Source organism: Schistocerca nitens, chromosome 11 (assembly GCF_023898315.1).
Source record: "Schistocerca nitens isolate TAMUIC-IGC-003100 chromosome 11, iqSchNite1.1, whole genome shotgun sequence".
NCBI lineage: Eukaryota > Metazoa > Arthropoda > Insecta > Orthoptera > Acrididae > Schistocerca > Schistocerca nitens.
This window is the reverse complement of record NC_064624.1, coordinates 117,781,332-117,796,155: the sequence shown is the minus strand read 5'-3', so window position 1 is coordinate 117,796,155 and position 14,824 is coordinate 117,781,332. Positions and strand designations below refer to the sequence as shown.

The 14,824-nt window shown below is 40.3% G+C and overlaps 1 pseudogene; it reads left to right on the top strand.

Annotated features, from left to right (window-relative positions):
- Positions 1-14,463: 14,463 nt before the first annotated feature.
- LOC126214055 (5S ribosomal RNA) lies at positions 14,464-14,580 on the top strand (annotated as a pseudogene).
- The last annotated feature ends 244 nt before the right edge of the window (positions 14,581-14,824 follow it).

The following is a 14,824-nucleotide window of genomic DNA, read 5'->3' as shown; positions in this document are numbered from 1 at the left end:
CAAGAAGCCACACACTTTCACCAAATGTGGCAGAAGAAACTCGATGGGAAGCCAGCAGGATGGTCACCAGGACAAAACCTACAAACTCGATCAAGTGATGAGAAGCGTGCACTCAATAGGCATCATGTTGTTTACAGCAAACGAAGGGATATCTACAGTCTTTTTGCTGCAGACTAATTATGATCAGAAGCTGAGTTAGTTGCTGCAGGGCGCTGTTTACAGACTTTTGGAACGTGACTCTACAGACAAAGTGAACAGGAATACTAGGGTTCTTTTGAATACCTCTGAAGGTTATTAATCAGCTATGAGAGTGCCACTTCTGCGTAGATTATATGGACTGGTGAAAGTACACAAAGAGAGTGTGGTCAGGAGCATTGGTAAATCAGTGTACCCAACAGCCAAGAACTTGAAGAAAAAACTGTTCCTACATACTTCTGGAGAATAGTATTCATTATATCTGCATCTTTGCGGCATTCTTGCAACATCTTAAGCAACCACATATCATAGGTAACTGATACAATTGTTAGCTTTGATATTGTACCTCTGTTCGCTAAGGTACCAATGAAAGTGTCATTGGAACTGATTCGGAGATATTTGATGAGGCTCTGTTCAAATTTTCAGGCATATACTGAACTCAACTCACTTTCTGTATGGGAGCCAATATCATGAGGAGACAGGAGGTGTAGCCATGGGCAGTTCTCTGTCTCTAACGATTACCAATATGTTCATGGAGAAATTTGGAGAAGAGGCATAGCTAGATACAAATCTACTTACTACTTTAGGTATGTTGATGATAAAATTGGGATCATGCCACATCGGAGGGAGAGGGGTAATGAGTTTTGGAACGTATGAACTTACAACACCCAAAGATAATGTTCAGCATGGAACTGGAAAAGGGTGGCCACCAGCTGTTTCTGTGTTGTTGTTGTTATGGTCTTCAGTCCATAGACTGCTTTGATGCAGCTCTCCATGCTACCCAATCCTGTGCAAGGTTCTTCATCTCTGAGCTGCTTAGTATATTCATCCCTTTGACGCCCTATGCGATTTTTTCCCTTTACACTTCCGTCTAGTACTGAATTCGTGATTCCTTGATGGCTCAGAACGTGTTCTACCAACTGATCCCTTCTTCTAGTCAAGTTGTCCCACTAATTCCTCTTCTCCACAATTCTGTTTAATACCTCTGCATTAATTATGTGATCTGCCCACCTAATCATCGGCATTCTTCTGTAGCACCACATTTCGGAAGCTTCTACTCTCTTCTTGTCTAAACTATTTATCATCCATGTTTCACTTCCATACATGGCTACGCTCCATACAAATACTTTCAGAAACGACTTCCTGACACTTACATCTATACTCAGTGACGTAGCGAGTCAATACGCGATAAATTTACTGCAGTAAGCTACTTTGCAGAACAGCCCGTAGCTTTGGAGCCATTGGCTGTGAAGTAGACAGCCAGCTGTGTCTTAGCAATGGCTCATTCGCACCTGTCGCTATGCTAGCTGTGTGAAGCGGTATCTGTGTCACTCCGAGCGACTGAATATTGAAAGCCTTAAGAATCTAAATAAACTATATTAAATGTTATTTACACTGCCTTTTGTTATTCAAGAGAATATGGTATATAAATTTCAGCCTTCTATCTCTCATAGTTTCGGATTTAGAAGAAATTACCTAAAACACCCCAAACCGACACTTAGACTAAAAAACTGAAATAGGAATAATAACAATTTGGCTTTTAGCATCATTTGAAATCATTACTGGAGTTCACAGAATGTCAGGTCAATTTATTTGGATTTTCATATTAAAAATGTTAACTACTTTTCATTTTCATTACATTACATACAGAAAAGATTATTATTTAATTAATATCTATTTGTTTTGTTGTTGTGGAATGAATGAGAATGAGTGAGAGTGTGTAAGTGGGACATATGTAGAAATTAAATATCGTATATTGTACCACTACTGTGTAGTGGGAAATTTGTGTTTTCCCCTCGTTTCTGATGACGTATGTCTAAGAGTACTTGCTTTTGTAAGAGGGCAGCCAGAATAGCTGTTTGCAGAGTAATAGTTTTCTAAATAAATTCCCAGATTATATTTCTTTTCGTTTGGTTTTGTTAAACATTATATTAATATTTGCATATTGAATTGACGTGAATGCAACTGCCAATAGTGATTGGCGTAGGACAGTTTTGTCGCGAGAATGGTCTCGAATGATTGTACTGATTGGCTGGTCATGTTGATCAACTAATCAGAGTTTAGCAGTTCCCGCGTACTGCCAGGTAGTTACAGGCTGTGGAAGGAGCAGCATTGAGGAGTCGCTGGGTAGCTATTGATTGTGTGGGGCGGCGTGTGTAGGAAATTATGGTTGCTGTATAAATGTTTGAAGAATGTAAAATCCAGTCCTATTATTTAGAATGTTATTAATGCTGTCTTTCGCCGTTCTCAACACTGGCTCTCTAATTACACTTTAGCAACCAGAAAGTGATTTAACAAAACGTGAAGCCTGTAATTAGAATTCCTAGTGCCCACTTCATCTGAGAATACCATTATAGCTGCAGCTTATAGCTCTGAGGAATTAGGAGATTGTCCGGGATTTATAAACAAAAACGATATTCCAAAATAGTTGAGTATATTCTGAAAGTCACAGATGAAAAACACAAGTATCCATACAACCTAACTAACAGAGCAGTTCGGAGTCTAATGCGCTGATGCAACTATAAATGTCCGAATAAAATGTTAAAATGAATGCTCGCCATAATTTGATGAAAATATTTCATTAAACGCCACGCTAAATAATTGGTAGAATGTCTGTCCCGCGACGGCACGTGAAAATACGACAATACGCAAACTGAAGCTAGATAATTAAAGTCAACCCAGAATTAACACTTCACTCGTAAATGATTTCATGGTTATGCGTATCTCGAGTAACTTAATACGGCATCCGAGGCTGTTTGTAGCAATGATACCGACGCGACGCGACTCCCGACACAGATGGCGTGTTATTCAGCGTCTGGAGAGAACTGGGGCCTTGCTTCCTCGCGCAGCGTTCTTATATATAAAGCCGCGGTGCGGACGGCTAAGGGAACGCCGGATCAAATCGGCTCTCCCGACTAGCCGCTGGGCTAGTAATGCACCACTTTAAGTTACCTAATAAATCATAGCTTCTCTTGCTGATGGCCGATGAAGCTCTTAATTTAAATGTGCATTCAGCACGCAGTTAAGTATTGATAATAAAATTTTGATGTGGCTAAGTTAAATAATTTGGGCGAGAGAATTAATTTAATTACACTGCACGCAGTAGATGAGCTCTGAACTAGCCCTTTAGAGATACGCTATCGCTATAATTTTATAGGTATTCAAATGAAACTTATCACATCTTCATAGTCATAGCGTATCTCCAACTTACTTAAATATAAACATCCTAACCTTATTTATTAGCCTACTTAATCTATCTTGCTTCCTTAAGTTTTGAAACGAAAACCAGAAAATCATGAATTTCCACTAAAATCTTAATTTGTGAAATCCAAAGTATTGTTTTTATTAAATTATTATGAAAGATGAATCTAAATATAAATTTTGAAGTCTCTACCTCTTTTCTGTTGCGCCAATGATTTTTACAGAAAACGTCCAAATTTCGGAAATGGTTGAAGTTATCGAACTGATATTCAACACACATTAATTTAGTATTACTCCTGACATGCTAGAAAAGTTTTAGGTTATTTGCTTGATTTCTAAAGTATTGCGCAACATTTATGACGTCAGAGCTTGTTACAGCAGACTGGCTGGCACACAATGGAAAGACTGATGTGAATTTACCACAGCGTGAGTAGGCTGCTTCCCTACAATTGGTCAGGTCATGTTGAACGTGTTCATCTGAATAATGTGTAAAATGATGAAGTTGTTGGAAATTCGCGTCCGGATTGTGTTGCCGTAGAAGTAGTTGCATCTACGGACAGTTTTGTGAAGTTCGAAAGTTCTAGAATTGTTTCGTTGGAAAGATAAACGCTTGTAAACTTTTGGCCTTGGTAAAAAATTCCACGTGGCATGTTTCGTATCCGTATATGGAATATTTGGCGAGCAATTTCTTTAATAGAAATCCACTGACAAGGACTGAATGTGAAACTCACATATTGTAACGGAGTACTGACTGTGAAATCGCGTAACTCTTTGGGTTGGACTTAAGCACATTTCTGGCTTCCTTGCGTGTGTACTGGGTTGCATGAACTGTGAACTGAGGACAGTTATATTGTTCGCTAATTACATGTGGGCTGATGGCAGATATTTTTTTTTTAAACTGAAATGGAATAAAAGACTCGTTTCAAAATTTTGACATTTTACTGAGAGAACGAAGCAACCACTGAGGCAGGTGGAACAATCATCTGTTAAACGACGAACGAGCAAACATTAATAACCCCGCCCCGACGCAATTGCTGCTTTTTCGGCCGGGAAAATCAGTACTAAAGATCGGATGTGTAGGTACTTTATAAAAGCAGTAGTGTCAAGTCAACTCGTGAAGTATTCACATGTGTGGGTAAAAAAACTATAATAGGACAATAGGCGCGAGTAAAATGAACTATCTTCTAGAAACGGCAGCAAGTGGAACGAGGTGGCAAGCGACGTCAGCGGCTGCTGAACTTCGAGAGACGGCGTTTCTGCAGTAGCAGCCAGTCAGCAGCCGTGTATGGAGTGCTGACCAGCAGAACTGGATCGGTGGAAGCAGGGCCTGGTGTACGGGCCCGCTGTTGCATCCCACCGTGTCAAAGACACGAAGAAAAAGATATGTAGCGTTCTACCTAGAGTTTTGTGTGTGTGTGTGACAAGAAACTTTGTAAAATGGCTGAAAATAATCGGGCGATAGTAGGTGAGAAACTAAAGGTATATTTGGGAAATGTAAACTATGAAGATGCTTCCATGACAACAGGTAATTTCAGTTTTGACATATCACAAGGTAATTATAGTGGTTTACCTGAGCCAGTGTCTTCTAACTATGGAATAGAAAACGAACTGAGCAGGGTGAAAGATACGTAGCGTTCTACCTAGAGTTTTGTGTGTGTGTGACAAGAAACTTTGTAAAATGGCTGAAAATAATCGGGCGATAGTAGGTGAGAAACTAAAGGTATATTTGGGAAATGTAAACTATGAAGATGCTTCCATGACAACAAGTAATTTCAGTTTTGACATATCACAAGCTAATTATAGTGGTTTACCTGAGCCAGTGTCTTCTAATTATGGAATCGAAAACGAACTGAGCAGGGTGAAAGATACGTAGCGTTCTACCTAGAGTTTTGTGTGTGTGTGACAAGAAACTTTGTAAAATGGCTGAAAATAATCGGGCGATAGTAGGTGAGAAACTAAAGGTATATTTGGGAAATGTAAACTATGGTTCAAAAATGGTTCAAATGGCTCTGAGCACTATGGGATTTAACATCTGTGGTCATCAGTCCCCTAGAACTTAGAACTACTTAAACCTAACTAACCTAAGGACATCACACACATCCATGCCCGAGGCAGGATTCGAACCTGCGACCTTGGCAGTCGCGCGGTTCCGGACTGCGCGCCTAGAACCGCTAGACCACCGCGGCCGGCTGTAAACTATGAAGATGCTTCCATGACAACAGGTAATTTCAGTTTTGACATATCACAAGCTAATTATAGTGGTTTACCTGAGCCAGTGTCTTCTAATTATGGAATCGAAAACGAACTGAGCAGGGTGAAAGCCGATGATAAATTTAGACCTGTAACTGTAAACAAAAGAAACAGGAACCAGTGTCAGTTGTGGGGGAATCAAGGGCTAGTGTGTCGGAAATGTTAATGAATATTATGGCAAAAATGAATGGATTGGGCTCCGAAATTAAAACGTCATTAAGTTCTGATAAAGACGATAAGATAAATAAATTGAGTGTTGAGATGGATATCAAAATGAATAAAATGTGCTCCTAATATCGACACTAAAATGAATAAATTAGGTTCATATATTAAAACCTCATTAAGTTCTGAAATAAATGAATTGCATTCTGAAGTTGATCAGGGATTTAATAATTTGTCAGCTGAAATGGAATCCAAAATGGAAGATAAAATTTCGAATGTGAGAGATTCGTGGAAAAATGACCTGCCTTTGTTTAGCAATAATATTAAAAGAGAAGTTAATCAGATAAATGTAATACTGCTATTGTAACAGTGAAAAGTGAACTAACTTCACAGATCAAGCAAGTTGCTGAGAACAACCAGCAGTTAAAGCAACAATTACATTCAGAAATAGATAAAATTCAGGAACAGATTCAAAATGTAGAAAAATGCTGTGAGGATAGTCATGTTGTCTTATAAAGTAAAGTTAAATGAGGAAAAGATGTATGTGCAAAGTTTGCTTTGCATGTTGCTAATAAAATTAACAACATTGAAACTGTTGTTGTTGTGGTCTTCAGTCCTGAGACTGGTTTGATGCAGCTCTCCATGCTACTCTATCCTGTGCAAGCTTCTTCATCTCCCAGTACCTACTGCAACCTACATCCTTCTGAATCTGCTTAGTGTATTCATCTCTTGGTCTCCCCCTACGATTTTTACCCTCCACGCTGCCCTCCAATACTAAATTGGTGATCCCTTGATGCCTCAGAACATGTCCTACCAACCGATCCCTTCTTCTGGTCAAGTTGTGCCACAAACATCTCCCCAATCCTATTCAATACTTCCTCATTAGTTACGTGATCTACCCATCTAATCTTCAGCATTCTTCTGTAGCACCACATTTCGAAAGCTTCTATTTCCTTCTTGTCCAAACTATTTACCGTCCATGTTTCGCTTCCATACATGGCTCCACTCCATACAAATACTTTCAGAAATGACTTCCTGACACTTAAATCTATACTCGATGTTAACAAATTTCTCTGCTTCAGAAACGCTTTCCTTGCCGTTGCCAGTCTACCTTTTATATCTCTCTACTTCGACCATCATCAGTTATTTTGCTCCCCAAATAGCAAAACTCCTTTACTACTTTAAGTGTCTCATTTCCTAATCTAATACCCTCAACATCACCCGACTTAATTCGACTACATTCCATTATCCTCGTTTTGCTTTTGTTGATGTTCATCTTATTTCCTCCCTTCAAGACACCATCCATTCCGTTCAACCGCTCTTCCAAGTCCTTTGCTGTCTCTGACAGAATTACAATGTCATCGGCGAACCTCAAAGTTTTTATTTCTTCTCCATGGATTTTAATACCTACTCCGAATTTTTCTGTTGTTTCCTTTACTGCTTGCTCAATATACAGATTGAATAACATCGAGGAGAGGCTACAACCCTGTCTTACTCCCTTCCCAACCACTGCTTCCATTTCATGTCCCTCGACTCTTATAACTGCCATCTGGTTTCTGTACAAATTGTAAATAGCCTTTCGCTCCCTGTATTTTACCCCTGCCACCTTTAGAATTTGAAAGAGAGTATTCCAGTCAACATTGTCAAAAGCTTTCTCTAAGTCTACAAATGCTAGAAACGTAGGTTTGCCTTTCCTTAATCTTTCTTCTAAGATAAGTCGTAAGGTCAGTATTGCCTCACGTGTTCCAGTATATCTACGGAATCCAAACTGATCTTCCCCGAGGTCGGCTTCTACTAGTTTTTCCATTAGTCTGTAAAGAATTCGTGTTAGTAGTTTGCAGCTGTGGTTTATTAAACTGATTGTTCGGTAATTTTCACATCTGTCAACACCTGCTTTCTTTGGAATTGGAATTATTATATTCTTCTTGAAGTCTGTGGGTATTTCGCCTGTCTCATACATCTTGCTCACCAGATGGTAGAGTTTTGTCAGGACTGGCTCTCCCAAGGCCGTCAGTAGTTCCAATGGAATGTTGTCTACTCCCGGGGCCTTGTTTCGACTCAGGTCTTTCAGTGCTCTGTCAAACTCTTCACGCAGTATCGTATCTCCCATTTCATCTTCATCTACATCTTCTTCCATTTCCATAATATTGTCCTCAAGTACATCGCCCTTGTATAGACCCTCTATATACTCCTTCAATCTTTCTGCCTTCCCTTCTTTGCTTAGAACTGGGTTTCCATCTGAGCTCTTGATGTTCATACAAGTGGTTCTCTTATCTCCAAAGGTCTCTCTAATTTTCCTGTACGCAGTATCTATCTTACCCCTAGTGAGATAAGCCTCTACATCCTTACATTTGTCCTCTAGCCATCCCTGCTTAGCCATTTTGCACTTCCTGTCGATATCATTTTTGAGACGTTTGTATTCCTTTTTGCCTGCTTCATTTACTGCATTTTTATATTTTCTCCTTTCATCAGTTAAATTCAATATTTCTTCTATTACCCAAGGATTTCTACTAGCCCTCGTCTTTTTACCTACTTGATCCTCTGCTGCCTTCACTACTTCATCCCTCAAAGCTACCCATTCTTCTTCTACTGTATTTCTTTCCCCCATTCCTGTCAATTGCTCCCTTATGCTCTTCCTGAAACTCTGTACAGCCTCTGGTTCTTACAGTTTATCCAGGTCCCATCTCCTTAAATTCCCACCTTTTTGCAGTTTCTTCAGTTTTAATCTACAGGTCATAACCAATAGATTGTGGTCAGAGTCCACATCCGCCCCTGGAAATGTCTTACAATTTAAAACCTGGTTCCTAAATCTCTGTCTTCCCATTACATAATCTATCTGATACCTTTTAGTATCTCCATTATTATGGAGGGTGAGAAGTTAGAGAGGTGTTTTGATTTGTTTATAGTGGACAGGATGGTAAAAGCCGACGCTGCTAATGGAGTGAAAGAGGATCCAGATAAGGTATGTGCACTTTCCACGGAAGGGGTTGTTTTGACAGGCGTGAAGTACTGCAGAATTTGTAAAAAGAGCCTGAGTCTGTAAACAGAAGAGAATATATTGGGTAACCTATCATTGAAGTAACTTAATTTAAAGAAAAGTTTCCTTGTTTAATATATACTGGTTCTGAAGTTTGTGCAGTGTCTCAGAATTTTGTTAATGCTCTCCCTAAAAGTAAGGAAATAGTCATAATGACAGTGAGGGGGAAGTGGCCGTGCGGTTAAAGGCGCTACAGTCTGGAACCGGAAGACCGCTACGGTTGATATTAGAGCCAGAGAAAGTTTCTGTTCTGTGGCCATTGGTTTTCTAAATATCATCCACCACATAATGAGACCGTGAACATCATGGGCTGTAGTTCTTCCAGTCTCTTCACGGTGAAAAAAGTGAACATGAATCGTGAAAGACATGGAAGAGTATATCGCAAACAAAGCAGCCATTGGCTGCCGCTAGCGTCTACCGCTTCCAGGTGGAAACGCCAATTCCTCCAGCAGCCGCGCCACCGCGAAAAACGATTGCCGCTGTCGTTCAGCTACCGCGCTGCCATCTGTTGGTGACGTCAAACGAAAGCTTCGTGGCCGCCTCGCCGTTCGCTAATGGCCTATCGTGGCAGTAGGTTACTACCGCAGTTTAAAGTTTCATGATAGAATAGTACAACTACAGCTCATCTGAACGGCTATACGTTTTTAATTATTTGATAACATACATATGAATCATGAGCGATTTACGACAAAAATGTCTCATACTCGTTATCAGGTCCCATGGTGACTGCTATAAATAAGTCACCTTCGAACTTCGTGGTTCACGAATACAGGATCACCCTATTTAGATATCCCTACCCCCCAGACTTCATTGCCCATGCCATTCAACGAACACACCCACACAACAAAGAACTCATAGATAAAATTAGAAAAAGAAGAGTGTAGTAAATACAGTGAAGTGAAGTGGCCCATTATCTCCCTCCAACTCTCTCCAACCACCCCAGTGAAGTGAAGTGCAACGACTCTCCACTAACCATCGAACACATAACCCATAATAAGTTAGAACAAGTTAGGAATAGAACCCAACAATTAAACTATTAGTCAGACACACTCTGAACTAGAGCAGTAGGTTAGACTATATAAACAACTCTAGACAAAAACTCTAAACAGAGACGAACCAATTTACCAATAGAATATTATTTAGTATAAAAACCTAGCACAATAAACACATCTCAACAGACGATAACCCAGTGCCATCCCGACTGGGGTTTTGGTGGTTTCCCCCAGTTGTAAGGCGAATGCCGGGATGTGGAATTCCACCGCTTAGACATAAGAAAACTGACTACAAAATGGCATGAGCCAAAACATACAGAAAAACCAAGTAGGTAGGCTTCCCCACTGAACTAATAAATAGTGTCCCAACAGCACCAAACAACCCCAGGCTGAGAAGGACCCTAGTCCTCAGCAGCCGCCACTACTCGAAAGGGTATGGCAATCCTAAAAAAAAAACAACCCACTGGTCCTTTTCAGTCTGAAATTTTTGTCGGGCTTGGTTTGCAAACTAGTGAATCAAGTTCAATTCATTCATTAAATGAGTGGTGTATGTACTGCATACCAATATTCACAAGTTTTGATGGGCGTTGTCTGTACATTCGTGAATCATGTTCATGTATACTCGTGAATCACGATGAGCAGGTTAAGTATTTCAGATGTGAACGTGGCGTCCTGGTCTGTGACATTACTTCTGTTAACATCCGGTTGCTTGCAGCATCGTACCAAAGTAACACGGCCTTTCATCACAGTATTTAGTTACAAGTAGCATCTGACAGGCGCTGACAAGTAAGTGTGCTAACGAAAGATGCAAAAAACCGTCGGGTTAAGATGGATACCAGTATTCTAGTTACGTATAACTTATTTTTCCGGTATTTTTTTGATCACGATTATAACAAGTATTTTTATTTTTTACCGATAACCAATTGTGAAATTAATATGTCTGTTTGCCATATCAGTGGTGGTAAAATTTTGCATTTTTAAATAAACTTTTTTTAAAAAACGGGTTTGGCTTATAACAGGTTTGTATCATCTTCCAATGATATTGATTAGCTCGTCTTGCAGATCAATACATTAGGGAGCAAGTGTTAATGAACAGATAATAAATGTTGTCCAGTGGATTAATTAATTATTCTTTTGTTAACTACTGTCACGTAAGTGTTACTAAATAATGCTGAATTTTGGCTACTATCTGAATTGTTCATTTGAGTTTTTTTGTAAGAGCTTTTTTGGTTTTGTCAAAAATCAGTTGCATTCAAATTCCATTTAATTATTAAAGACATATTTGACGAAAAATTGTTTTTTAATTCGAGATAATCAAACGAAAACGCTACAAATTTTACAAAAAGCATTATTATTTGTCATTTCTATGAAATAATGAAATAGAAAGTAAGTTGTGGCAACACTAATCATTTAAAAACTTAAATCAGTAAGTAGTCAACACCTCCTTGCTTTTCGAGAAAAGCAGCGGACTGTGGATGGACTAAGTATTCTTTCATTTACCTATTTCATTTGATATAACGATTGTGTGTAACTTGGAACGAATAATGCATAAGAGTCAGAATTTTTGAATATTTATTCGATGTCTACGTTTATTGCTCGAAATGGTAACAATCAAAAATCGAAAGTTCTTTCTGATATTGGTTATTTTGAGCAGTATTGTGTGTCAGGTTAAACTGGAGATGAAAAATACTGGTGTAACTGATAAGCGATTGCTTCAGTAGTAACCGACATTCCTCGTGCTTACTGCTATTTCTGGCTTGGTGATCCGTCTCAGTGCAACGGAACTCGCATGTTGTCGCCTGTAAAGGGTGAAAACTGATTACTTCTTCGCTGTTTCTTTCAACTAGTTATGCGTTTTCAAATTGGTAAGTGACCAACTTCTGACAGCACATTGGAATTTGCACTCTGTCATTGTTAAAGCCGTTCCATAACCTACATCTACATTCATACTCCGCAAGCCACCCAACGGTGTGTGGCGGAGGGCACTTTACGTGCCACTGTCATTACCTCCCTTTCCTGTTCCAGTCGTGTATGGTTCGCGGGAAGAACGACTGTCTGAAAGCCTCCGTGCGCGCTCTAATCTCTCTAATTTTACATTCGTGATCTCCTCGGGAGGTATAAGTAGGGGGAAGCAATATACTCGATACCTCATCCAGAAACGCACCCTCTCGAAACCTGGCGAGCAAGCTACACCGCGATGCAGAGCGCCTCTCTTGCAGAGTCTGCCACTTGAGTTTATTAAACATCTCCGTAACGCTATCACGGTTACCAAATAACCATGTGACGAAACGCGCCGCTCTTCTTTTGATCTTCTCTATCTCCTCCGTCAACCCGATCTGGTACGGATCCCACACTGATGAGCAATACTCAAGTACAGGTCGAACGAGTGTTTTGTAAGCCACCTCCTTTGTTGCTGGACTACATTTTCTAAGCACTCTCCCAATGAATCTCAACCTGGTACCCGCCTTACCAACAATTAATTTTATACGATCATTCCACTTCAAATTGTTCCGCACGCATACTCCCAGATATTTTACAGAAGTAACTGCTACCAGTGTTTGTTCCGCTATCATATAATCATACAATAAAGGATCCTTCTTTCTATGTATTCGCAATACATTACATTTGTCTATGTTAAGGGACAGTTGCCACTCCCTGCACCAAGTGCCTATCCGCTGCAGATCTTCCTGCATTTCGCTACAATTTTCTAATGCTGCAACTTCTCTGTATACTACGGCATCATCCGCGAAAAGCCGCATGGAACTTCCGACACAATCTACTAGGTCATTTATATATATTGTGAAAAGCAATGGTCCCATAACACTCCCCTGTGGCACGCCAGAGGTTACCTTAACGTCTGTAGACGTCTCTCCATTGATAACAACATGCTGTGTTCTGTTTGCTAAAAAATCTTCAATCCAGCCACACAGCTGGTCTGATATTCCGTAGGCTCTTACTTTGTTTATCAGGCGACAGTGCGGAACTGTATCGAACGCCTTCCGGAAGTCAAGAAAAATAGCATCTAAATTTTCTGCCAAGAAATTCTTGATAAAGATTCGGTTATACATTGATCATATGCAAATGAAGAGAGAGGGAAGTACAGATATTCCATTTAAAAGCCGAACTGCAATACTTGGAGACACACGCAAAAAGTTTGCATATATATTGTGGTGTTGGCAAAGGTATCTGTAAGATAAGTAGTGAACGCCCACACCTTTGCATTTGTCTTAATTTAAGTACTGTATATGCCTATAATACGTATCAAAATACTTGTCGGAACATTGTCCATTATCTAATATAGATTTTATGAATTTACCCTGCACTTCTACTTTTTATGATGAGAAGTGCGTTGTGCATATTTAACTGTTGAGGCTAACTATAGGTCCATCTGCCACCACAACCTTTAGTTGGCATTCATCTACTCTCAACCAGATTACCACTTCTCATCCTAACCTAGACATCAGCTATGCTACTGACCAAACTGTCGCCACAATAAAGATATCAAGGAGTGTAAAGGGTGGGGGGGAGTCCAACAACATCACTCTACCTAACAGTGGTACAACGGCCAAGTAACTTCTTCCACGCACCTTCCAGTAGTTTGGAGAAGTATTACACCCACATCTACATGACTACTCTGCAGTTCACATTTAAGTGCCAGACGGAGGGCTCATCGAACTGCTTTAGAACCATTTGCCTATGGTTCCACTCTCGAACAGCGCGCGGGGAAAACGAGCACGCTCTTCTTTCTGTGCAAGCTCTAATCTCTCTTATTTCATTACCAACATAGTTTGTCGCTATGAAAGTATTTTTACTTTTTGAGAAGTCAGCGCCGGCCGAAGTGGCCGTGCGGTTAAAGGAGCTGCTGTCTGGAACAGCAAGACCGCTACGGTCGCAGGTTCGAATCCTACCTCGGGCATGGATGTTTGTGATGTCCTTAGGTTAGTTAGGTTTAACTAGTTCTAAGTTCTAGGGGACTAATGACCTCAGCAGTTGAGTCCCATAGTGCTCAGAGCCATTTGAACCATTTTTTAGAAAGCGTTTTCTTCGAAATATGCTGAGTAATTGGCCCAAGAGGTGTACTTCTTGTGACAGCTTGTTCTACAGAGATGGTTTAGCTCTTTCATTATCGTTTCACACATATTCCCTTGTGGAAAATAGACCGAAATTTTAACACTTTCTATGTTTCTCTTGTTCAAACATTCTTCAAATAGTTTATATATAAATTGTGTCCCATTGTCTGATAAAATGGCTTTCGGCATCCCAACGTTTGCAAAATAATCTTTCTCCAGTTTACTCACAATTACTTTGGAATTAGCCTTCTTAATAGGATAAAACCTCTCACAATTTGAAAATCCATCCACCAATACAAACACATATTCACAACCTCCCTTGAAACTGGCAGAGGGCCGAAAAGATTCACAGCTACTACATCTAGTTTATTCTGAGGTTCCACAGAGTACATATGTCCCTGTATAATTCTCTTACTTGCTTGTATTTTTTGACACTTGTCACAGGATTCTAGCCTCTTTTGAACTCTACACCACATGTTGTCAAAAACCACTACCTTGCATAATTTAGCAATACACTTATGGACCCGGTAATGTCCATATTTGCCATGTACAAATAGGCAACGGCCTTGCCGCAGTGGATACACCGGTTCCCGTGAGATCACCGAAGTTAAGCGCTGTTGGGCGTGGCCGGCACTTGGATGGGTGACCATCCAGCCACCATGCGCTGTTGCCATATTTCGGGGTGCACTCACCCTCGTGCTGCCAATTGAAGAGCTACTAGACCGAATAGTAGCAGCTTCGGCCTAGAATACCATCATAACGACCGGGAGAGCGGTGTGCTGACCCCACGCCCCTCCTATCCGCATCCTACTCGGAGGATGACACGGCGGTCGGATGGTCCCGGTAGGCCATTCGTGACCTGACGACGGAGTGCTTTTTTCCCATGTAAAAAATCAATTAATAAATCTACATGTTGT